The following is a 27911-nucleotide window of genomic DNA, read 5'->3' as shown; positions in this document are numbered from 1 at the left end:
AATGAACAAAAAAACAATGAAATTACTTTTGCTTGTTTAAATTTGTATACATTTCTCATGAGATCTGGTTGCCTAGCTCCACTGTTTTGTAGCACCAGTGTAAAACTAGAAGCAAACTTTGTCATGGTAATGCTTCCTATAACAGCATGTCACAAAGCATTTCATTCATTTTATTCCACATCAGTTTGTGATCTCTCATATTTTTATACATTATAGAACAACACACCATGCTTTTATATTATTTTGAAGATACATTTTATATTATGTAAATTCTTAGTATTACCTTTCTTATAATAAATATATTAAGACAATAATAAGCTGATCCCCATGTCAGATAACTTTAGGTTACAGTTGTGTTACACCCTCAGGATATAGCTCTGACTATTACACTGGAAATGTCTTTTAAAAATAAACATCTCCTCACAGAAAACTTATTAGATAAATAATTACAGATCTGTTTATATGGGCATCCTCCATACAAGTTCTTTATTGAAGCTGAGAAAAAGATGCTGTATTAGAATTGGAGGTATTAATATACTCTTACTCTTTGTCTTGCAGCTGAACTACAGTCAGAGTTGCTGTTATAGAAAGCATGCCCTGACCAGTCAGATTCAAGGATTCAGCAGCACTGTGATATAACCATTAATAATCCATCATATTTTTTCTTATGCTGAAATCTGTGCAAACTCTAAAATCCTCCGTGCTTATCTGAAGTTTGCCAGTGACTCATGTCGAGAGGTCCTCACTGTCATGCTGTCAGTGTCCTCTTGCTTTCAGCCTTTAATCTCTGCTGCAGGTCTTTGCGCCAAATTGGATTCCACCTTTGCAGACCCACCACCTGTTCCGCTTGGCTATGCTGATGTTCCCACACCTGACGATCCGTCCAAAATTCACTGCTGTCTTCAGACACTCACCCCCGCATCACCACTGCAGGAGTCAGCCTTTGGCATGGTGCCACCTAAACCCTGCTACCTCTATTAATCATTTAAAGACTTTTTGTATATCAAATATTAATTTCGTACTTGATACTTTGCTGTGGAATATGTTTGAAAGAGCCATGACCATGTGCCAGCAGTGAGGATAGAATTAAAGGCAGAAAATCAATTTTTGGGTAAATATAGTCAGAAGAAAAAGAGTTTTCTTTTGGCTGAAATATACTTGGTATATAAAAGAATCTAAAAATTCAAAATCATGATTACAGCATAAAGAAGAGAATGCTGAAAATGTTAATGAGTTACACTTCACAATCTATTCACTAAAGAATAAAATTATTATTATTATTTTTTTTTTCCGAGGGGTGGGTGCTAATGTAGGAAAGTAAAACCATATTGTTGTGATGTGGCCCACTATAAAGCTGAACCTTAAAAAATTTTAATTTAGCATTTTGTTTTCGCTTCGTTTTTCTCTTTTATTTTTAGAAGATCACTTTTTCCCTATTTTAAAGCAGTGACAATGCAGTAATTAGACATTCGACAGTCAGAGGTTACTAAAAGTAACATTATAAAGGTGTGTTAATTAGTGAAAGCAATGTCCAATGCTGTAATAGAGAGGTGAAAGCCTTCCTCTTCCTGAAAAACTTAAACTTTCGAGTTTGTTTTGTTAAAAAAACTTCTCAACAGAGTTGTAGGCTGATTTAAGTTTGTAATCTAGGCTACCACTGTAGATTTATTTATTGATAGCGGCTAAAAGCAGTTTTGTACGTCGCTCTGGACAAGAGCGTCTGCTAAATGCCGCAGATGTAAAAGTGAATGCAATCTAATCTCTGGCTTCATCCCAATGTGACGTGGCGATGTAGCTTACAGCAGGTTATGGTTGCTAAACTGCTGGATGTCTGAGTGGTGTTCCAAAATCAATATGGGCTTCATAAATATTTGGAGCAATTTTGTGGGCAAGTGCATAAACAAAGAATGGTATCCACCCCACTCGTGAAGGTGCTGCTCTCATTTCTTGTAGAACAGGACTACTTAACCAGTGACTAACCAGAGCCAAGGCCAGGGAGCAGACAAACAGGCTTAACCAACCCTTTTGAGAGCATATCTGTTTCCCAAGCGAAACCAAAATGTAGAAATTCTCAAACATGTTACTTAAACATGTCTGTTTAAGTAACTTAACATTAAATTAATTAAATACTGAATCAAATGAAATAAATACTGAATGCACAGCCAGCACCCCTGATCTAAAGATAGGATTGTTGAATATTAGATCTCTCATGTCAATAAATAATAATTGACTATATATAAATGATTACCAGTCAGGAGTTGAATGTAGTTTAACCATAGTTTAATGTGTTTAGGGCTGCAACTAACGATTATTTTGATAATCGAGTAATCGGCCATTTATTTCCACACAATTAATCGGATAATAACTATACACTTTAAAATTAGATGTTTTGTATATTATAAATATAAAAGTCCAAGTCAGTGTATTCTTGTATAAAAGTGTACTCAAAAAAGGCAAAAGACACATAGTGAGTTTAACTATCTTAAATTTTTACATTTTAAAGCTTATAATGGCTACTTGTTAAAGAGTGCATGGTGAATTTCTTCTTTGAACAAATTCCCTAATGGTGAGTTGTTTATTTCTTTCTTTCTTACCGTGCTGATGTTTTGCCTTCATCCGTGACACCACTGTGTTTTATTATCCAAGCTTGTGCATCACTATGGTACTTCCATGCTGCACAAGCTGCGCTTTGCAAAAACTTGCAGGTACAGTTTTCGTTGTTGCGTTTAATATAGAATGCTCCAATGCCCTGGTTGACTTGACCCTGTACTGTCGTGGGCGCTGTGTTTTTTGCCGTCACAGTAACCCGGATCTTGAGCTGCCAAACTAATATAACAGCATTAATTGACAATGAATTTCATTATCGATTATTATTGATTCTATTGATTAGTTGTTGCAGCTCTAACTGTGTTTGACAGAAACGTGGATTGTACCAAATAAATATCTAGCAATATTAAATAAAATCTTTAATATGAATGAAGATAGTCCTCCTGGTTACAGTTATATACACCATCCCCTTTCTAAAAAGCAGAGGTGGTGGTGTCATAGCTACAGTATTTATAATAAAAATCTATGCATCACACCAAAAACTAAACGCAAATGTGAAACATTTAACGCTCTTTACACCAACATAAAATATTTAGCATTCAAGAGCTAGTCTAGCCAATTCTGATTCATTAGCCGCATAATAATTCTATTAATTATTATTTATAGACCCCCAGTGCCCTATTTTGATTTTCTTCTACAATTTGCAAATTTCATCTCAAACCTAGATACTTCTTTAGACAAAGCATTAATCGTTAGTGACATTAATATTCATTTTGATAATCAGGAAGACCACTTAACAGCAATTGTGTCCATTCTAGATTCAGTAGGAATTAATCAGAATGTTTCAGGACCCACTCATTGTGGTGGACATACTCTTAATTTAATACTAACATTTGGATTTGATATGAAAAAAGATATAGCCATAATTCCACAGTCTGTAGCTATTTTAGATCATTACATTATCTCCTTTATAATCTGCCTCAGTCTTAACATAGGTACCATGCCACGTTACCATGTTAAGCCTGCATTCACATCAGCTACTGCAGCAAGGTTTTTTTTTTCTGCATTAATAAGATCACCGTCTGACCGTCCACAGAGCTTGACTGGGCCACTGAATGCCTAGAATCAAAGTTCTTTTACACTCTAGATGATGTAGCTCCCCTTAAAACCAAAATGATAAGGGAGTTTTCTTAAAACCAAAATGATAAGGGAGTTTTCTTTTTTTATTGTGGTATAATGATCAGACGTGCACCTTAAAACAGACCACTTTAGAAGGTAAATGGCATCAAACTAAAGTGACAGTATTTCATATAGCATGGAAGGAGAGCTTTCCTGAGAAAAGCTCTTAGTGCTGCTAGATTAGCATATTTTTCTACCTTCATTGAAAAAACAAGCATAACTCATAGCATAAGCACAAGATTTTTATTCAGTACTGTAGCTACATTATCAGGGCATAACAGCACCGCACTAACATGCACATCATCAATAGTGGTAGTGATGATTTCATGAACTTATTAAAAAACAAAATTTTAGGCAAAATATCCATTAATATAAATCCAAACTATTTTATAAATAACCCTGTAGATAGCACAATAATTATAACAGATAATCAATTACAAAATTACTAATATCAAACCTCCCCTTTATCTCCAAGATTCCAGAAAAGGTTGTAACACAGCAATTATCTACTTAGGAATAACATTTTTGAAATGTACAGTATCAGTCAGAATATAGGTCAGCATCATAGCACAGAGACAGCGTTGGTTAAAGTGGTATATGACCTGCTATTGGCCTCGGATCAGGGCTGTGTCTGTTTGCTTGTGTTACTTTATCTTAGTGCAGCTTTTGAAAACATTGATAGTATATCCTACTTTCTAGACTAGAAAATGTTGTTGGAATAAAGGGAACAGCTCTGTCCTGGCTTAGGTCTTATTTGACTGATCATTATCAGTTTGTTGATGTAAATGGGGAGTTCTCCACACACTCTGAGTAAAGTTTATTCTGTAAAGATCTCTTCTAAGGCCCACTGCTTTTCTCTTTATATATGCTGCCTCTGGGTGAATTTATACGTAAACACGCTATTAGCTTTTATTGCTAGGTTGATTATACACAGGTATATGTTTCAGCAATGCCAAATGAGAGAGATCAGCTTGACAGTGTTGGGGAGTTTGTAAAGGACATTAGACAGTGGATGCTTGATAACTTACTTCTGTTTAAACTGGATAAGACCGAAGTACTTTTATTGTATTGGACCACATGCAGCTTGAAGTAAACTTTCGGATCATGTAGCATCTCTGAATGGTCTTTCTGTCTTCGTCTGTACAGCAGTTAAAGACTTTGGTAATTACCGACTTTAGTATTTCTTTTGCGGCTCATGTGTATAACATTACCAGGATGTTACCTGCCTTCTTTCACCTTAGAAATATTAGAAATACAATGCTTTTGTTACATCTAGATTAGACTACTGTAAGGCTTTACAGTCTGGGTGTTCTAGCAAGTGCATAAACAAGCTTCAGTTAGTCCAGAATGCAGCAGCAAGAGTCCTTACCAGATCTAGAAAATATGACCACATCACCCCTGTTTTAATTAGTCTACACTGGCTCCCTATTAAATCTTGCATTGATTATAAAATACTACTACTGATGTATAAAGCACTTAACGGTCTGAGTGAACTTTGGTACGATTATGATCCACCATGCCTACTTAGATCAAAAGGTGTTTGTTGGTACCTCAAATAATGAAGACCACAGCAGGGAGCAGAGCTTTCTTTTACAAAGCCCCACAGTTATGGAACAGCCTTTCAATTTGTGCTCAGCACTTAGACACAGTCTCAGTGTTCAAGTCGAGGCTGGAAACATTTATTTAGCCAAGCTTTGTGTTAGTAGGTTTTTCTTAGGTAAAGGAGCAGATCTGGAGGGATCATAGATATAGGGTGTTCTGTGAACTGGGATATTTGTTTGCTGTCGTCCCTGACTCTCACGCATTTTGTTGACTCTCACTCAGGTTTGTTGATGGTGGTGTGGAGGGCCTTCTCTTATCCCTCATATCTGTGTTACCTTCTGGCCCTCCCTTTTAGTTATGCTGCCATAGCTAGTCCTGTTGGAGTCCCCAACTGCACAGTGTCCTTAACCTTTATACAACAATAATTATACTTAAAAACCCAGATTTCTCTCTCCCTTTCACCCCTCTTCTCTCTCTCACTCTCTCTCAGTCAAGTAAACATGCTCCTGAGGTACCGGTGACCACTGTACCTGTCCCTACCTCTAGATGGTGTTTTCTTCGATTGGAGGCCACTCTGTGCAGATGGGGATGGTTTCACATCAACGGCCTGGGAATTAATTAAATTATAGAGCAACACAGGAGCTTTGAGGATGGATTTGGACTTAATGTCAAAAGTCTGCTACAATAACTAAAGACTACAGGTTGTATTTGATCACCATCACTGCACACCTCGACAATGTTTATCTGTAATAAATGGACATTCTGTGCCACCCAAATGAGTATGGGTTCCCTCTTGAGTCTGGATCCTGTCAAGGTTTTTTCCTTATGCCATTTCAGTTTTTCCTTGCCACAGTCACCACCAGCTTGCACATTAGGGACAAACCTACAATTAAAAAGAACAATATTGTTCATTCTTTTTTCAATGCATTATCTGTGTAAAGCTACTGTGAGTCAATGTCCATTGTTAAAAGCACTATAAAATGAATTTAATTTCATTTAATTGAACTACTAACACTTCCTGAAGTGTTCTGTTGGTGCTATTCTAGCACAATTAGTTATAGTTATAGTTAACTAATTTTGTATTTATTAAAGAGCAAATGTACTGAATGAACTAAACACAATATATAAAACTATTCAGAGATGTTTGTGAAAGCTAGTGTCTTTGTTCTTATTGTCTGTATTTTAACATTAATTTCTAGAGCAATATTTTTTTTTTTTGCTTTATCTACAAACAATATATCCTGTTAATTTATTTTACTTTTTTTTATATAATTTGTTTATTTATATGCATTAACCAATTGTGTAAAATCTAGGAAAAAAAGTAATGGAAAGTAATTAAAGTCTAAATACATTTGTATGTCCAAATTGTTATTTACTTACTTCAAACACTAATTGAACACAGCTTGCAATCTTGGTTTAAAATAAATAATTTAGTTTATAGTCTTTCTGGTGCATCCCAGCCATTAGGGTTGCACAAGCTACTGCACTCTTAGTGTTGGTCCCAAGACCGGATAAATGGGGAGGGTTGCGTTAGGAAGGGCATCCAGCATAAAACATGTGCCAAATCAAGGCTCGGGTTACCAACAACCGCCACAGGTATTGTTAGCCAACAGGGTACCAGTGGAAATTGGGCTACTGTTGGCCGAAGGAGGAGAAGGAGAGGAGGAAGACGTCTACAGAGACAGCAGGAAAAGGAGAAGTGGAGAAGAGTGGAAGTTCAGGTTGGTACTTGTTGGTACTGTGACTGGTAAAGGGAGAAATTTAACTGACATGATGGAGAGGAGAAAGGTAGATATGTTGTGTGTTCAGGAGACCAAGTGGAAAGGGTGTAAGACCAGGAACATTGGAGATGGCTTTAAACTGTTCTATCATGGTGTGGATGGAAAAAGAAATGGTGTAAGGGTGATTTTGAAGGAAGATTACAGTAAGAGTGTAGTGGAGGTGAAGAGAGTTTCTGATAGGGTCATGAACGTGAAGCTGGAAGTTGAAGGGGTGACGATAAATGTCATCACTGCTTATGCTCCACAAGTGGGCTGTGAGATGGAGGAAAAGGAAAAATTCTGGAAAGAGTTAGATAAAGTGGTAGCTGGTGCACCTAGGAATGAAAGATTGGTGATTGAGGCAGACTTTAATGGGCATGTAGATGAAGGGAACAGAGGTGATAATAAGGTGATGGGTAGGTATGGTCTTAAGCAGAGGAATGTGGAAGGGCAGGTAGATTTTGCTAAAAGGATAGAAATAGCAGTGGTAAATAAATATTTCAAGAAGAAGGAGGATCATATGGTGATGTATAAGAGTGGTGGATGGTGCACAGATGTGGACTATGTTCTATGTAGGAGATGCAACCTGAAGGAGATTGTTGACTGTAAGGTGTTGGAGGGGGGCAGTGTGGCTAGACAGCATTGGATGGTGGTCTGTAGGATGGTTTTGGAGGTGAAGAAAAAAAGGAGGAGAGTGAGGACTGAAAGAAGAATTAGATGGTGGAAACTGAAGGAGGAAGACTGTAGTGTGAGATTCAGGGAAGAGGTCAGACAGGGGCTCGGTGGTGGTGAGGAGGTGCTGGATGATTGGGCAACTACCGCAAAGGTGATAAAGGAGACAGCTAGAAAGGTACTTGATGTGACATCTGGAAATAGAAAGGAAGACAAAGAGACGTGGTGGTGGAATGGTGACGTGCAGGAGAGCATGAAAACAGGTTGGCAAAACAGAATTGGCCTCGACAGAGTGATGTGAAACATAGGCAGGAGTACAAGGAGATCCGGCAGCAGGTATAGAGGGATGTGGACGAAAGGAAAAAGGCATATGAGGAGCTGTATGAGAAGTTGGACACTAAGGAGGGAGAAAATGATTTGTACCAATTAGCCAGGCAGAGGGACCAAGCTGGGAAGGATGTGTTGCAAGTTAGTGCAATACAGGATGGAGATGGACTAGTGAGGAGAGTGTGTTGAGAAGATGGAGGTAGTATTTTCAGCAGCTGATGAACAAAGAAAATGAGAGAGAGAGAAGGTTGAATGGTGTGGAGATGGTGAAGCAGGAAGTGGATAGGATTAGTAAGGAGCAAGTGAGAGCAGCGATAATGAGGGTGAAGAGTGGAAAGTCGGTTTTTACCAGATGACATATCTGTAGAAGCATGGAGATGTTTAGGGGAGATGGCAGTGGAGTTTTTAACAAGATTGTTTAACAGGATTTTGGAAGGTGAGAGGATGCCTGAGGAATGGAGAAGGAGTGTGCTGGTACCAATCTTTAAGAACAAGGGAGATGTGCAGACCTGAAGTAACTACAGGGGAATTAAGTTGATCAGTCACACCATGAGAAAGAGCACCACAGATGCATTATTTGCTTTGAGAATGTTAATGGAGAAGTATAGAGAAGGTCAGAAGGAGTTGCATTGTGAGTTTGTGGATTTAAAGAAAGCGTACAACAGGGTGCCAAGAGAGGTGTTGTGGTACTGTATGAGAAAGTCAGGTGTGTCAGAAAAGTATGTGAGGGTGGTGCAGGACATGTATGAGGACAGTGTGACAGCAGTAAAGTGTGCAGTAGGAACAACAGACTGGTTCAAGGTGGAGGTTGGACTGCATCAAGGATCGGCTCTGAACTTCTTCCTGTTTGCAGAGGTGATGGACAGGTTGACAGACGAGGTCAGACAGGAGTCTCCATGGACTATGATGTTTGCAGATGATATTGTTATTTGTGGTAAGAGTAGGGACCAGGTGGAGAAGAGCCTGGAGAGGTGGAGGTATGCACTGGAGAGAAGGGGAATGAAAGTCAGAAGGAGTAAGACAGAGTACTGTACATGTGTGTGAATGAGATGGAGGGCAGTGGAGTGGTGCAATTGCAGGGAAAAGAGGTGACAAAGGTGGAGGAGTTCAGGTACCTGGGGTCAACAGTGCAAAGTATTGAAGAGTGTGTTAGAGAAGTGAAGAGAAGAGTGCAGGCAGGATGGATTGGGTGGAGAAGAGTGGCAGGAGTAATTTGTGATAGAATAATGTCTGCAAGAGTGAAAGGGAAAGTTTATAGGACTGTGGTGAGACCTGCAATGTTGTATGGTTTAGAGACAGTGGCAATGAGTAAAAGACAGGAGGTGGAGCCGGAGGTAGCAGAGCTTATGCATACCTAAGCCAGAGAAGTCCAACCTTAGCTTCTAAGGGTACTGTAAATGCATTGTGCTGGAAGATATAGTGCACCTTCAATTCATATCTCTATCTATTGAAACACTAAACATGCTAATTGTTTAATCTAAATAATGTATTCATATTTGGTTACCTCCCAAGCATGCATAAGGACCAGCAGAGCCAAAAAAGCGATTGACCATTTATTTGTCTGTTGATGTCCTTAATCAAGGTTGTTCATGAGTCCTGCTTAGGTAATAACACATTTCCTGCAACATGCTGGATATTAATCTGACCTAAACTCTGAGGAGTGTTGAAACGCCTTCATTTTATCTTTGCATTCTTTCAATAAACAATATTGTGTATGAACTTTATGATCTTTGCATTAAATTTTTTATGCCATGTGGCATCCTTTTGTGTCACCATTGTGGTAAACAAAATGCTAAATAGGCTGACCTTGGTGAAAATTTCCCCCATGCCGCATATGCTTAATGCTGCTCGGACTATGTTTTTTTAAACACTGTTCAAACATGTAGTTACTAAAGCCAAAATAATGTAATGCAGGATAACGACGTATTATTTGCCGACAGATAAATATTGAACACAGCAGTTAATTGGCAACATTAAAGAGAATGTTAATGTTTAATATATATGAGATTTGCTATATACTGTAGGCATTACAGTTTTAATGACCACTGTTTCTAGTATAAAAAAAGTGGCAGTTAAATAACGATGAGTTAAGTTATTGTAATTGTGTTTTCAATACACTATTTCAACACAAAACACACAAAGAGATAATAAATCATTAATGACTGCTCTAAATCAGATGTATTTAATAAAGAGCTCTAGCAAACATACTCTATTATAGTGAAAATGCCTGACATGTTTGGGAGTATTAAAATATGAGTCATTTCAGACGTTACTAAAATGAGGTAAATGGTGCATAAACAGGAAATACAAAGAAAAAAGAGATGAACAGAAAATACATCATTATTAAGCTATTAACTAGTCAAATAGTTACTGAACAACAGACCTGTTAGCTACAAATTAATTAAGGAAAAATAAACACTTGGCAGAGTGCTAGGATAGAAAAAGAGTCAAGGGTGTGATTAGAAGTTATTTTACCACTACAAAGTTGATTCTTTTCCAATAACATGGCATTGCTAAGTGTTTTATTATCCTTATACCAGAACAGTGTGCCAGTTACTTCTCACTCATTAAAGAATGCCACATCCTACTTTATGTCCATTTATAGTCACATTTAGTGTTGTGGAACATCTGAATCAGGTTAGTCCTGTTGTCACTTATGTTAGATCAGCTATAAACAGTCATAACCTCACTGGTCGGTCCTTTTTTCTGACTGTTGAGTTCAATAAAACAAAACAAATGCAGTGTTCATGTTACCACACTATACCACACTTGGCCCTAAAGACTCTCTTCATTCCTGTGAGTGAAGAATTTACGGGTTGTTACAAAATAATGACACTGGAGACACCTTTCATAAATGTTAAATAAATATATTTGCTGTTAAATGTTATATTAAATATCTCCTTCGCAGAAAGCATCATCATCAAATAAATGTTTTGTTATTATTTTAATTGATTTAAATCAAGTTATTATTGGTCTGGATTCAGTCACACATGATTGTCATACATGTTTCTGCATCAGTAAGCCCTTTTATATAGATATGTGATTTGTTTGGCATCTAAATGTATTGTCTGTGCTGCTTTTATTGAGAATTAATCACACCTACTTAGGAATCTGTATAAAAAATTCAGTCTTGACCTGGTATGTCTAATGTCTCAGATCCTACAGTGAAGTGTAAAATAACTTTTATTTTAATGGTTAACTTTAGAAACAGATGCTTTTTGTCTGGGGAATCACTTGAAACAATAAGAGAATGCTTGTTCAGTGACAAATATGAATAAAATCGTGTGAAAAAATAGTACTAAATATTAACATGTTCAGGAGCTATTTTTATTTTGGAAGCAGATACATTCAGTTCCCGTGGAGACCATTATCAACTGAGGAGGAAGTTATGTGCTTTCGTTATATCTCATAATAAAAAAAATAGTTTGCAGTAATATTTAAGTGTGGAAATCAGTCAATTTGCCAAAACATTAAATTCAGATATTGCCCCTGTGTTTTTCCTTTAAATAGAAAATTCCTTTAATGTATTTTATCATTTACACTACAGCTCAGGCAGCATATTTTAAGTAACAGTCATAAACCTGTAACCTTCATTTTCACATTGCATGCTCAGATATCATCTCAAATCATCTTTAAAAGGTCATGACCATACTGTAAAAATTCCATACTGACACATGATGGTTACGTTACTTATTACGTTCCCACCTTGGCTAGGCCTAGGGTAGTGTGGAAACAATAACAATTTAGTTGTGGCAGGTTGTTTGGACAAAAATAGTAGGACAAAAGGTTAGAGTAGTTATTGCTTTTAATGGTCCAGTGTAATGGTGTAACAAACAAAAATGTCAATACATGCTGTTCGAAGGTAACAAGAAGACTAGACTCACACAGGAAAAGAATCATGGACAGTGCCAAAAAAATTAACATTGGAAAAAATTACTTCTCTAGGCTGTATTTTGGAGGCTAACCTGACTAACAAACAGCAACAAACTAACTGATTACACTAGGCTACACTATCAGAAGAATACATGGGGTGGCACCTGCCCTCTAACCTAGGGTGTCTAAACAATGATGATACCTATGTGGTGAAATGTAGGTGCGTGCACGTTCTAACAGGGCAACAAGCAAACAGGGCAACTAGCAAACAGGGCAACTAGCAAACAGTTCTCTCCCTCCTCTTCCTTTCTCCCCGCAGAGCGTCAGGTTAATGCTTTTTTCACAGGCCTCCACTACAATTAACAGGTGACTCCACCTTTATTACAGTAGAGAGTCAAAGACAGAGCCAACACAAGAGGGTGGGGAAAATAAAAATAAAAAACTGAAAAAGCACAGACATGTAACACCTTCTTTTTCTCATTGCATGCACAGATATCATCTCAAAGCATGTTCAAAAGGTCATGATCATACTGTAGAATTCCACACTGATACATGCTGGATACAAGAGTCAGGTGCACACATACACACACACACACCTGCATATCAAATCACACAGCTCCTCCGTGTCAGACAGTGGCATTAAGGGATGTTTATCAGCTGAGGGATATATATCAAACAGGTAATGAAGCGTGCAGTTTGCTCATCAAACATGCCTTTCAGCCTTCATGACATTCTTCAATTTGGTTTCAATGCAATAATGTAAAACAAAAACACTGGATCATGACCTGCATTTATTGGGACAAAGCAATTCTACCCTGCTTGGTTGGGCTATGTGTAGAAATTACACAGTAAACGTAGAATATTATGATCTTAGTAATATCTGGGTAACCTCAATGACTTATAGATCTTGATACTATATACTTGATCTTTTGTATTGTTTTATAAAAAAAAACCCACTATATTCAATAATTCACCCTTAAGATCATTCATTCATCTGTAGTTAGTATCTGGTCATTTACATTTACAGCATTTGCAGACGCCCTTGTGCAGAAAGACTTACAATTATTTCAATGATAGAGTCCTGAGCACTTGAGGTGTAAGGGCTTTACTCATGGGCCCAGCAGTGACAGCTTGATGGTGGTACGATTTGAACTCACAACCTTCCAATCAGTAATCCAACATCTGAACAAATGAGCTATAAGGTAACAGTAAGCCACTAGTTTTTATATATGCCAATTCAATTTGTTTAAAAATATTGCAGGCAAAACTAAAATAATTACTGTACAAGCAGGTTTGAAAAAAAAGTTGAAGCCAATAATTAACATGAAAAATACAAACTTTAGTATGGCTTCATCATTATATAAAATTGTAATCATTGGCAAATCAATGTGCTGTGATAGAATGACCGTATGACTCCTCAAAACATTGGGTGTGGCACACCACGTTGCCGATGATCATCTTCAGTCGATTGAAGTGAAGTGCAGTGCCGAACTAAAAAAAAGAAGTAAAACATTTATTGTGTTTCTGTTATGTCTGGAATGTGTAGTTCTTTTCTTTTTTTTTTACTTCATTTAATTACTATGAATAGTAAGTTAAATGTTTATTTTTAATGTTATGTTTGGAATTTGTAACTCTTTATTCCTTGCATTTCATCTGTAATCATTTTGAAGACTTGCCACCATCATTGTATGTGGAGAGATTTTTTTCCATAATAATAGCAATGAAATGAACATATTTGCTAATCTGTGTGTTTGTATAGAAAGAATTATGAAGACGTATGCTTGCTAGCAGTCAAAAGAAACTATAAAATCTGAACAAAACACAACTGAAGGTCAGCTAGCAAACTTTTAGACATTAGTTTTGACTCTCTGAAAATTTAATATTTTCGCAAAAACCTAGAAGTAAAACTTTAAAATGACACATTTACAGAGTTTGGCAAACAACCATAACTTACAATTATCTCATTCATATCAACTGAAAAGTTAATGGTCTAGATCACGGTTCCAGTAGTGGCACCTTAAAAATAAACAAACATCTTAACCACTGTGCTACCATTTCTCAATCTCTTTTTCTGTCTATTCATGTTATATGTATCTTATTATTAATGGTATTGTAAAATCTGACATTCTAAATATTATACCACAGAACACCTCTTTTAGCCTTTAATAGAGGAATAACTTAAAAAGTTCATACGCTCCTATGTTTCTCCACAATAAATCATAAGAGTTTTTTCAGTGATTTAGTCCCTCAGATATGTTTTTGAGAAACCACCCATAAACTGCATCAAGAAATCATGACCTCCAGACACATTTTCAGAAGGCTCCTGGTACTAAGGCGCTAACAGCCTTACATACTTTTTCTGACAGCCCTTGAGTAAATCCCTGACACCTTTCACCTTTAAAGATACTCAACGTTGTTTGTCAGATAGCTGATGGCAACAGGAGCTACCCAGCATGGTGGAGATATAAAGTATTCTCATGAGACCTTCCAACAGTTGCAAGCAATCTACACAATCCACAAGTCAGTCAGCTTTTGGGGGTGGCAGGGTTGTGAGGAGTAACTTGGACAATATGATTATAATCTATCTAAAGAACTTGAATTACAAATACTGTTTAGATCTTTGGAGTACATTCTATGAATTCATAATGCAATAATTTCCTATATGTACATCTTGTGAGCTGTCTTTCAGTGGCCTCTGAAGTGCAGGACATTTCTTTGGACAACTGACCAGTCAGCAGTAATAAGAAGCAATCACCATATCTATTGGTTATTTGGGTATTGGATGTACATTAACTTGGCTCTTTACCCATTAACTTCAGACATTTTTTGGCACTTAAGGACCTAATCTCTTCATAGAAGAATTGTACACACTGTGTTCTCAAGTATGATCTCAAGTGAAGCTGACTAAATGGAAGCTATGGCTGGACAATCAATACAATTTGTACTGAAATCTGTCCACACAGATTTATAAAACTTTCTTCATGATCTTCACAGAGTCTGACTCAGTGCCACAGCTAGACACTGAACAATGCAACACTGAGTCATAACGCTCTCGTTCTCACTGTGATTTCTTGGAGTTTTGCCTGATTCAGGTAAAGGCACTTCACTGATTTGAACCATGCAGCTCACCAAACAATGAGACAATATCAGAAAAGAACTTAAATACAAAGCTTTCCCAAAATGAATGTAGGTCTAAAAAATTATTGTTCATTGCATTTCCAACAAAAGCTATATATATTTTTTCTCTTTACATTATTCATTACAAGTCATACAGGTTTTGTTTGCCCTCTGTAAAAATGTTTTAGTATGCAAATAAAATGGGCAAAATCTCATTTACCTCCATGGAAGACATATTATTTGAAATGGAATGTTACTTGGTTATTTTTAATATTAATTAACTACTTTTAACTACTCTAATTAAACCTGTTGTCTTTGTAAATGCCATATTTTGCCAAGCGTCGATACATGTCCATTATAATTTAGTTTGTCAATCTCTGTAGCATTTTACCAGCAAAATTACAAAGACTGCATGATTTTTATTGTTTTACAATGGAAATCATCTTGTGGCTTATACCATGACATTGATTAATTTTATTCATAAAAATCATGTACCGGTAGTTTTTTCTTTTTAACCTGTTAGCCTTTGGCACAGATTTTGGGACTTACAGCTGAAAATGCCCTACCTAACTTTAAATGTTAACAGTTCCTGATAAAAATGTGCTACATACACAATTTAAAACATCTTAAAAAAAAAAGACACTTCTAGCTTTACTTTCCATTATTCAAAGTTAATATTGCTCAAAAAGATAATAATTTATAGAAAGTTATAGATATGAAATACCGTGAAAATAAATTTCCTAAATTGATTTTTTTTTTCTCTTCATATATAAATAAATGAAATCAGTCCTGGAGCAATCCAGAAAAGTACTGGGTTAAAAGCCACATGTCTCATCAGTTATATTCTAAATTGAGAATGAAGATATCATAAAAAATAAGATTCCTACAAACATTTATCTGAGACTATGTCTGGTTCACCTCACCCGCCCCACCCAGCCCAAATTTTAGGACTTACAGCTGAAATGCCCTACCTAACTTTAAATGTTAACAGTTCTTGACAAAAATGTGCTACACACACAATTTTGATATCTTTGGAAAGAAGAAACTTTGAGTTTTACTGTCAATCATCAATGTTGATATTGCTCAAAAAGATAGTTATAAGTTATACATGATGAAGTGCTATGGATATACATTCTGAGTACAGCAGCAATGTTCTTTTTATATGTTCAGTTAAGTCATTTTTTTCCACTTTTAATAGAGTATGAGTTTGACTCATTGACAATTTTGTGAAGGATTTTTTCCACTCATTAATGCATTATTTTGTGTTGACAAGGTAGTTTAGCTATAATCAGTTTGCTGAATAGATCTACTGTTTCTTAAAGGCATCTAACGTGTTTGACAGCCATGAATCAATTTCAGGTGTAGATGAGGAAATGTGCTAAATAAAATTCATGGCATGAACTGTACTATGAAATTGATAAATAAAACACACTCCTGTGGTTTCAATGCAAGTTTGTCAAAATGAAATACTTAAGGGACAAATCACAATGTAAATAGGCATAAGTAACACAAATACCTTTATTAGAATTTGAATGATTGAAAAAGCATTCTGGCGATAGAAAATGAAATTGTACATTTGTAAAACGGTTTCACTCTTTAGTTTCTCCTCCTTCAATTGGCCTGCAGTACTTACTGTCACCTCCATATCCCTGACCTCAGAGTGCTAGAAGATTTCACAATCCCTGATAAATGAATCCCTTTTCTCACCACAGCAGCTGGCAGCAAATAAAATGTGATTAAACAAACTAAGGAGCACTTTCCTTTAACCTCAGAGGCACTTAAATATGGAGAAATCCAGATGGACAGATGACTTTATTGGCCTTTTATGAACGTCATTATAACACAATTATTCTGCAAAACAGTGTTATTTGATGCATATATATATTCAGATGTGTTGTTTGTGTTATGTTACCCACCCACAAACTGTCATATTTCATAATATCCACCAAACCTACGCCTCTGCTGCTGTTCATTCAGCTAGTTATCCAATTGTCTTAGATATCTTAGTCTTAGCTTAGTTATATTTAGGAAATTTGAAGGCTAGATCATTTCCATTTTTTATTTTTACATTTTTTTTCTATGCTTTTTATCTTTGTGTTTCACTAAACTTATTCCAAACAACATAATTTGAGCAATAAAATATCACATTTCTTACAGTGATTAGGCAAATTACTATTTTATTATTTTATTTCTATTACTATTCTTATTGACATAGCCATAATGCAGACTTTGACTGTTTAAAATAATAATTTTTCAAAAAGTATTATTTATGTATACACAACTTATCTCCTATAAAATAAACAATGCTTCATACACATTCCTGCTGCAGATGGAAACAAAGAATGTATGGTAAAAATGAATACTAAAAGCTGAAATCTATTTTACCAATGCAATACTGTGCAGAAATACAGTATAGTCCCATATCAATACTGTGTGATATGAGGCTTTATAGAACACCCGGAAAATTAGACGAGTGATTGTTTCTTTGTGCAATGCAGCCATCTGCTGGATGATGTGATTAGTGTACTTGAGTATTCACACCTCAAAAATTACAATCAGCAGGACTGCTAAATTATTCATCAACAATGAATTCCAAATATACATCCTTCCCAGCTCGGTCCCTTTGCCTTGTAAATCGGTACAAATCCTTTTCTACTTCCTTAGTGTTCAACTTCTCATGCAGCTCCTCTAATGCCTTTTTCTAAGCTTTTGCCACATCCATCTTCACCTGCTGCCTTCAGTTTCCACTGTCTTATTCTTTTTTCTGTCCTCACATTCCTCCTAATCTTCTTCACCTCCAAAGCCATCCTACAGACCACCATCCGATGCTGTCTAGCTACACTGTTCCCTGCCATCACCTTACAATCCCTCATTTCTTTCTGGTAGCACCCCTGCATAGAACATAGTTCACCAGTGTGCACATTCCTCCACTTTTATACGTCACCCTGTGATCCTCCTTCTTCTCAAAATAAGTATTTACCACTGCGATTTCTATCCGTATAGCAAAATCTACCACCATCTGCCCATCCACATTCCTCTCCTTAAGGCCATACCTACCCATCACCTCCTCATCACCTCTGTTCCCTTCACCTACACGCCCATTAAAGTCTGCCCCAATGACCAATCGTTCATTCCTAGACACACCTTCTACCACTTCCAATTTCCACCGGTACCCTGTTGGCTAACAATACCTGTGGCGGTCGTTGGTAACTCGGGCCTTAACCGATCCGGTATAAAATTCTGGTTTGTGATCCACATTTTTAATTTGGCACATGTTTTACGCTGGATTCCCTTCCTAACGCAACCCTCCCCACTTATCCGGGCTTGGGACCTGCACTGAGAGTGCACTGGCTTGTGCAACACTAATATGGCTGGGTTGATGCTAAAATGTCAATGTGTTTAAAAAATATATGATTAGTGTGAACTGTAATGATGTTTAAATAGATAACAGACAAACCTACAGTAAGAACATATTTTTACTTATTTTACATCCTTGTCTGATGCACCTATACAAATATGTAATTAATAAGAGAAAATTTTTGTCTTGACTTCTAAATATTGTGTACTTGCATTTGACTTGCTTTGCTTTTTAACTCACTTTAGTTAGTTAGTTAGTTGGTTAGTTAGTTAGTTAGTTAGATATTTAGCTAAATAAGTAAATAAAAATATGGCCATGTCAGAGAAGGTTGTTTGTTTGACTCTCTGTACAACTGTCCTGAAACAATTCCATCATCAAACTGTAACAAAAATGCTCACACACACACACACACACACACACACACACACACACACACACATACACTTGGATGAGCATTGGTACACACAAAGAATCATCCAGAATTATTAGCTGCCAAAATGAAGGTGCTGATAAAAATAAGAAAAGCGATCTTCACCGATCTCATAAATCACCGCTGCCAATTTCCTAAACAGCAATAAGATAGCAGTCATGGAAATTTCCAGAGACAGATGGAACTCCTCTGAGCTTGTTAGTACATTAATAACACATTTTTACTTAAGTAGTAACTACTTAGAAACTGAACCTTGAGGTCATTTAGTTAAGCAGTAAACATAATATTCCTGGTTTCTAATGCATTACCTCATGATGACATCACTGCCCATATACAAAAAATTAACCACCTCTTAGTGAAGTAGGGCTACCATAGTACAATTAGGATTTGTAATGTGTTCTATAAAAAAAATTTTTCGTTTAACATGTGACCAGTAGGACTGACTGGGAGAAATTTAATTTGAATTGAATTGAAATTGAATTTAAGTATTTTATGCAAAGTAAATTGACAAATTCAAGTTTTCATTTTTGGCAACCACATGAGGTATTCTACTGTTAACAAATGGACTTTATAGGATTTTGGTGGAATCAGGCTGGTTAGCAAAATCAGTGCTGAGGAGAAACAAGAAATGTGTTTTGTCACTAACAGTTTTACCTTTGACCATTTACTATTTTGGTATGATAGTCAAGGTCCTGTTCACTTTATTTACACATGAAATTGAACAATGTGGATTATTTATTCTACCATACCTTTTTTCTCTGCCTTTGGAGGTATATTTTTGATTGCACACTTTTATATTGATCATGCTTTTTTATTTGTTGGAAAAACGCTGCATGGATCCAGTTCAGCTTTGCAGACCTGAGACACTTAAATGAAACTTTGTTTGGTATCTGTGCATTGCTAAATCCTAATATCATAATTTTTTTGAGGAGATGAGCAGAATGACTTTTTAAATGCTAGCATCAAAGTTCATTTTAGGTTTGTTAAATAAATTAATTTTATTCCATAATTTTGTTTTTTTTTTTAGAACAGTTGTAACTTTTATACTGTAAATGTGAGGTTGCGGTTCTTATGCTTATATAGGCATTTTCTCTGTAATCTTTATTTACACTCATAAATCATGTAGAATGTGCATTAGAATGCAAATAAAAGATGCATTCATCATGTCATGGAGGTGTATGAATAATAGCATAGCTTTTTGGTTAGCTTTGTTTTTTTTTATCTTGCTAACTATTTAATTTGTTATATTTGTCAAGATATGCAAAGCAATAATTCAGCATTTTAATGCATGCTGTGTATGGCCCAGAGTGCTAAAAATTTTCTTTTTTTCTTTTATTGCTTTAGGTCATTTGGTAATTTATTAATGAACTAAACAATTAATTTATGTTAGTTATAAACAATTGCAAAATAAATTAATTTGCCTGAGGGAATGTCTTTAAGTCAACATGCAGTGTCAGTATTAGCTGGAGCCATTAGCAAAATTGTGTCAAGTGATGCTGTAAACAAATCATGTACACAAATCATCCTTCACAGTGATTAACATATAGTATATGCCCTTTCTTTCTCCTCTTTTATCACAATCTTCTGTACAGTGTTCTAAGAACAGATATTTTGAATTATTAACTAACTCAACATGTTTGCACATTTAGTCCAAACACTGTGCCTTTCTGCACTCCAAACACACTATCCTCTTTATGATCTTTATGGGGGAAAGGTTGAACAAGCAAGTGCTTGTAAAATAGTGCTGATAAAAATATTAGCTATCATCTTTAATCAGATCAAAATAAAAAAATAAGTATTTTAATGTTCAAAGAGTGCATAAGAAACTAAGTGCATGTGTTGTGCATAAATTAAAATACCTGAAGCAAAGAGCCCTGATTAACCAAGAGTGAAACCTGTGGATCCAATTGGCTTTTCACATTCAAAGCCTTGTTAAGTGAGAAACTCACTAGTCTTAATGTAAGAAAAAAAAATTTCCAGACCACAAGCTTTCATCATATATGTGAAAATAGAATTTATTTGTCAAGGTGTATGCAATGGAGAGGTGCATCTATCTATCTAGGGTGAATTATCATTTATGTTGATCATCTGTAGTTTAAATGAGAAGAATTGAAAATATGCAAAATAAATTAGATTCCCTGAATGTACAGTATTTATTATATAATATATTATGTATTATATAATATCATATAATGTCTGATATCTGCATTATGCTGATGTATTTAATTCTGCTTATAAGGAGAGTATCTTAACATCATAAAATCTATGAGAATAATCTATCAGGTGGACTACTCAGCAAAGCATCATGGTAAAATCATTTTTTATGTTGATAAGGATACTCGCATTATGACAAAGACCTTTAAGTTATACGAGAGAGATACAGAAGTCAGGATTAAGTCTCCTGAGGCAGCAATTGATGAAGAGCCTCAGTTAAGAGAGATCATTACCAGTTCTGGCCTGGAGTGCACAACATCTACAGGATTCAAGGATGAGCTCCCTCAGCACTTTATGGAACAGACAATGTCAGAGTTGCTGTCATGTCCAAGCTTCACAAGAAACAGCATGCTGTGAGTTTCAAATCAGCACGAGTAAAAGCCAGGTAAGAATTTTCTAATGCTATAGACTTCAGAGTTACCATCTTTTATAACCATGAAACAATGGTTAGAAATATTTTGTGTTGTACATCTGTTTTAAACTTTTTTTTTTAATTATAAAAAAATATTAAAACAGAAGTTTAAGCATTCATTCTTAATCCTTTCACTCTGTTTTTCATGTCTCCAAACTGTAGACTCCCCAAGAGGATCAGCCAGTAGGAAGACACGTTCTGTGAATGTCAGCTCATTGTCAGACATTTTTACGCTCAACCTTGACGACATGGCACAATGCGATGAAGCTCTTGATATCTTAAAAATAGTGGCTTGCTCTCTTTCCTCACGAAATTTTTTAACATCTTGATGTAAAAACAGCATGCATGTGGTGTGACATGATACAGCTCTCAAAAAAAAAAAACTGGAGAATTCAGATTAATTAGGATTTGTTTAGAGATTGTTACCAGAGTTGCCACATGCTGTATGCAGTGGATAAACCACCATCAATGTTCATTGTTAGGATTGTCATAAACATTTAAGATTTAATCCAACAGCCAGATTTTTTATTAAAAGCAACAATCAGTTAGGCCCAAGGACCATCAACCAGGGCAGCAGTATAAAAAAAATCATCATATCATATATGAACAGTAAAAAGTAAATGTTAGTCATTAAATTTAAATCAGTGATGTCAGTGCTGTTTAGTGTCAGGAATAAGGCCCTGGACTATATTTATCATCATCTTATGCACATTGATGTCACAAGTCACATGTTACAATTATCAACTCTTTTCTATTTGATCTTAAGTTGTGGCACAATTTAAAGTCTGGATTTAGTGTTCCTCACTGTTTTGCTTTTGTCCTTCAATGGTTGTAACTTTGCGTAAATTCAGAAAGGTAAATTCAAAAGGTTTTCTTTCTTGTTTTCTTGTAACAACATGCCTCTCACTTAAATTCATTCTTCCACTGTAAAACATTACTGTTGAATTAGAGGAAAACACATACAGTGGTACCTTGACGATGTAATGTACGAGTTTTCCGTGGTACGAGCGGTCACTCGTTCGATTTTTTGCTTTGTTACGCAAGGGGTACGAGCTCAAAACGTCGCTGCTCGATGGCGAAGCCAAGCCAGAAAGAGAAGATTGTCATAACACTTGTCCTTTGAAAGTATTAAAAAATATACTAAAATAAACAATGTTTTTATCTAAGTATTCCAGTACATTTTATGTTACTGAACAAGTTATTTAACAAGTAGTATTCATGTTACTTAAATTATAACACAACCACAACCACAACCTCAGAGTAAAAACAGTTAAAAGGCATTGGACATTGGGCGTGCAACCTGACCCCGTAACAAAACTTCTACGGAAACAGATAGTAAGCCATTAGGCCCTTGCTGCTGATTGTGCCAAAAATAAATTATATTTTACATATTCTCCTACAGTAGTTACAGTAGAATCACTTGGTGTTAAAATATATACGTTAATTAAATGTAAATGATACATTACCCTAAGATAATTTTGTCATGTTCATTTCATTTTAATCCTCTTTTTCCGATATTTGTTTGGATCATTTAAATGCAGTCTAATCATATTATCATTATTTTTTAATTAAATGGTTTATGTTACTAAATACACTATATGGACAAAAGTATTCACAAGACTGTTTCCATAAAGTACAATTGTATAGGATGTCTTTGGATGTGGTACTATAGCATGTAAGTTTCCCTTCACTTGTACTAGGAGGCCAAAACCTGTTCTAGTATGATAATGCCCCTGTATAGTCTCTGACAAAAGTCTTGTCGCTTGTGTACAAATTGACCTGAAGTGCCGCTGAAATATATTTTTAATCAAGATTTTTTTTTACAAGAAATGGCTCATTTTAATCCGAACAGCTTTTGTAATAATGTTTCAGTGCAAAACGAAACTGTCAAAAAGTATTCTAATATTCACAGCTTGGTAAAGCGCATTGAGTAAATTTTTGCAAACACGTAAGTGTTGTAGCCTTGTGACTAATAATGGATCAATTAGGTCTCATGTGTGTATAAAAAGAACCCCAGTACACTAGACCTTCACATCAACTGCAACTAGACCTCTGCAAACATGCCTAAGAGTCACCCTGAGACTAAAGTTTATCAAGAGGCTGAAGACAAGATCCACTGCTGATGTGGCAGACACCTTCAATGTGTCTCAGCGTCAAGTACAGAGGATAAAAAAAGATTTGTAGAGACTGGAGACGTTTTTGACAAGCCCAGGTCAGGCAGACCCCGCAAGACAACTGCTCGAGAGGACTGTTTGTTGGTTTGAAAATCCAAGGCCAGCCCATTTTCCACTGCAGCAGAGCTCCACGAGACCTGGTCACCTGAAGTCCCTGTGTCAACCAGAACAGTTTGTTGGATTCTGTTTCGAAATGGCCTCCATGGTCGAATCAGTGCCCAGAAGCCAGCACTAAACAAAAGACAATTGAAAAACCATGTGGCATTTGCCAAGGCCCACAGCCTGCTAAAAGGATGGACGCTGGAAAAGTGGCAGAAGGTGGATTTTTTAGATGAATCTTCTGTTGAATTACACCACAGTCACCACAAATATTGCAGGAGACCTACTAGAGCCCGCATGGATCCGAGATTCACCCAGAAAACAGTGAAGTTTGGTGGCGGAAAAATCATGGTCTGGGGTTACCTCCAATATGGGGGTGTGCGAGAGATCTGCAGGGTGGAAGGCAACATCAATAGTCTAAAATACCAAGAAATCTTAGCTACCTCCTATATTCCCAACCATAAAAGAGGCCAAATTCTGCAGCAGGATGGTGCACCATTGCATACTTCCATCTCCACATCAAAGTTCCTCAAGGCGAAGAAGATCAAGATGCTCCAGGATTGGCCAGCCCAGTCACCAGACATGAACATCATTGAGCATATGTGGGGTAGGATGAAAGAGGAAGCATGGAAGATGAAACCAAAGAATGTTGATGAACTCTGGCAGGCATGCAAGACTGCTTTCTTTGCTATTCCTGATGACTTCATCGAAAAATTGTATGAATCCTTGCCAAACCGCATGGATGCAGTCCTTCAAACTCATGGAAGTCATACAAGATATCAAATTTGGATCTCATAGCACCACTACTTAATTTTTTTTTATTTCAGTGCATTAAACATCATTTGGGAGGGTTTTGGCTTTTCATATGAGCTATTTCTAACACCAATTGATTAATTAGAAGTCAGGTTAATAGCAGGTGTTTCTACAAAATAGTTAAGCGACAAGACTTTTGTCAGGGACTGTACACACAGTAAGCCCCATGAAGATATGGATTACATGGATTGGATTTAAAGATCTTGGTGGCATGCTATAGAGTTTTGACCCCAACCCTATAAACACCTTTGGGATTAACTAGAATGCAGGCCTCCTCAACCTACATCAGTGCCTATAGTTATTAATGTCCTTGTGGCTAAATGAGCACAAATCTCCACAACCACACCCTTGAATCTAGTGAAACACCTTCCTGAAGATTGGAGGTTATTCTAACAGTGAATAGGCACTAAATGTGATTCTAGGGCACAAAGAGCCATATGACATGGTCACATGATGTGAAGTGGCTGATAGGAAATGCAGTTCCTGGCATAATCCTGACAGGGGATATAGAGTCACTGATCTCTTCCAGAGGGGCACAGGAAGATATAGCGTTCATTACTATCATTAACACATGAATTAAAGGCATGAAAATACATTTCCTTGCATTTTTATTCATTTACATGACAGCAATAAATACAATTTCATAAATGTTTAGTAAAGATTAACATTTGTAGAAAAAGTTGAAAATATGTAAAAAAACAAAAAAAACAAAAAAAACAAACGAAAAATATATATATATATATATATATTTTTTAATATTTATTTATTTTTTTTTTATAATAAAATTGAATTAAAACTAAAATAATAAAATATATTTTGCAATATAATGTGAAAAAAATAGGTATAACAATATTCTTCTTCCACATATTGCTCAGAATTTTGACCGGGAAGCAAACACTAACGTCAGGTGCTTATCTTCTCTACTTGAGCAGCTGTACATGCTGAAGAAGGATATGCTAACTATAAAACCTGGCATTGCTCTCTGACCTACAGACAAGAAAAGCCTGCTTTACATTTATATTTATATTTATATATAGTTTATAGGATTAATCAAGTCGTTCTTGCATGTGGTTAGCAGAGAGGTGGATATAGATTGAGATCACAGATAAGGAAAAGTATCGCTTCAGAGTGAAGAAAAGTAAAACCTATTTCAAAATCCTTTTACTTTAAGAACTGCTTGCGGTCAGTACATGGGTGAAGAGGACAAATGCTGGATTCGAAAGACCTGCCTACTTTGTGCACCAAACAGAAGGATTGCTATTGGTTCACTGAACATAAAACACTCATTCAAATGCTTGAGCATGTCTTTGTACAAAAATAGACAAAACCTCGCTGTGACACATCAGTCTAGGTTTTATTTGACATCACTGGCTTGAACACTTCTTTTGTTATCATGGTAGCTAAGCATGGTCTCTTATTTGAACAGGATCTGGTTCCAGTAATGGCACAAAAGTACAACTGTGTGGTTAAATCTGTCTATGAATAAAGTGCAAAGAGAAAAAAAATTAAACGTCCTTTCCGCTAGTGTTTTAAGATTCCTTATTTCCGTTTCTATAGTTGTATTTTATATTGCTAATTTAATTAGGAGGTAGACTATTGATTAACTTCGACAATCTCCCATGTACAGCCTTTGTGAAAGAAAAATTCTCACCTAAACCTAAATCAGTGTATTGCTATATGTGAACATGTGAACAGGATTGATTTCACAACAATAAAATATTTAGTCAATATTTTCTGAAAATAAGCTTAGTATGTGTCTTTTGGACCTATCTGGTTGTTTGGAGAAATAAATACAAATCAATACTTTTTGACTAAACAAGTCTAATTTGATTATGCTAATGAACCAGTTTGTAATTACACATCACAGTTCAGAAAGAAAGTAATTGAGATCTAGTCTGGAAAAGGTTATAAAGCCATTTCACAAATTATTCACAAATGGCAAAAACATGGAACAGTGAAGAACCCTACCAGAAGTGGCCGGCCAACCAAAATAACCCCAAGAGCACAGTGACGACTCATCCAAAAGATCACAAAATACCCCACAACAACATCCAAAGAACTGCAGGCCTTACTTGCCTCAGTTAAGGTCAGTTTTTTGACTCCACCATGAGAACGAGACTGGGCAAAAATGGTCTGCATGGCAGAGTTTCAAGAGAAAAAACACTGCTGAGCAAAAAGAACATAAAGGCTTGTCTCAGTTTTGTCAGAAAACATCTTGATGATCCCCAAGACTTTTGGGAAAATACTCTGTGGACTGTTGAGACAAAAGTAAAATTTTTTGCAAGGTGTGTGCCCCATTATGCCTAGCGTAAAAGTAACCCCGCATTTCAGAAAAGGAAGATTATACCAACAGTAAAACATGTTGGTGGTAGTGTGGTGGTCTGGGGCTGTTTTGCTGCTTCAGGACCTGTAAGACCTGCTGTGATAAATGGAACCATGAATTCTGAATGTTTACCAAAAAATCCTGAAGAATAATGTCCGGCTATCTGTTCATAACCTCAAGCTAAAGCGAACTTGGGTTCTGCATCAGGACAATGATTCAAAACACAACAGCAAGTCCACCTCTGTATGGCTTGAGAAAAAAACTAAATGAAGACTTTAGAGTAGCCTAGTCAAAGTCCGGACCTGAATCCTATTGAGATGCTGTGGCATGACCTTAAAAAGGCAGCTCATGCTCAAAAACCCTCCAATGTGGCTGAATTACAACCTCTCCATGGATGAGTTGACCAAAATTCCTCCGAAGCGCTGTAACAGACTCATTACAAGTTATCACAAAATCTTGATTGCAGTTGTTGCTGCTAAGGGTGGCCCAACCAGTTATTAGGTTTAAGGAGCAAACACTTTTTCACACAGGGCTATGTAGTTTAGAATTTTGTTTTCCCTCAATAATGAAAACGTTCATTTAAAAACTGCACGTTGTGTTCATTTGTGTTATATTTTACTAATATTTAAATTTGTTTGATGATCTGAAACATTAAAGTGTGACAAACATGCAAAAAAATAAGAAATCAGGAAGGGTGCAAACACTTTTTCACACTTCTGTATGTGGTAGTCATGAAAAACTGTTAATGCAGGATAACCGTTGTATCCTATGGGACAAGAGCTCGTGAGATTAAATAACATAGAGATAAACCAAGCAGCCTTTCACTAGTAATTACTGCGACCATCGTCCTTGACGGGTCTAGGCATAGGACCCACTGATCAACGATCACATCTGCAGTATTTACAGAAAGAGATCTACTGCCTTTAACCAAAATATTGAAGAGGCAGCAGTGGGATTCAAGCATAAGCCCCCGAAGACACATAATCCAGTGCCTTAGACCACCTGGGCATGCAAGCAGAAGATAGATAGGGCTGAGAGATAGAAATGCCAGCTTGTGGCGGAGATGCTGTC

Source organism: Silurus meridionalis, chromosome 15 (assembly GCF_014805685.1).
Source record: "Silurus meridionalis isolate SWU-2019-XX chromosome 15, ASM1480568v1, whole genome shotgun sequence".
Taxonomy (NCBI): domain Eukaryota; kingdom Metazoa; phylum Chordata; class Actinopteri; order Siluriformes; family Siluridae; genus Silurus; species Silurus meridionalis.
Note: the sequence above shows the minus strand (reverse complement) of the source record.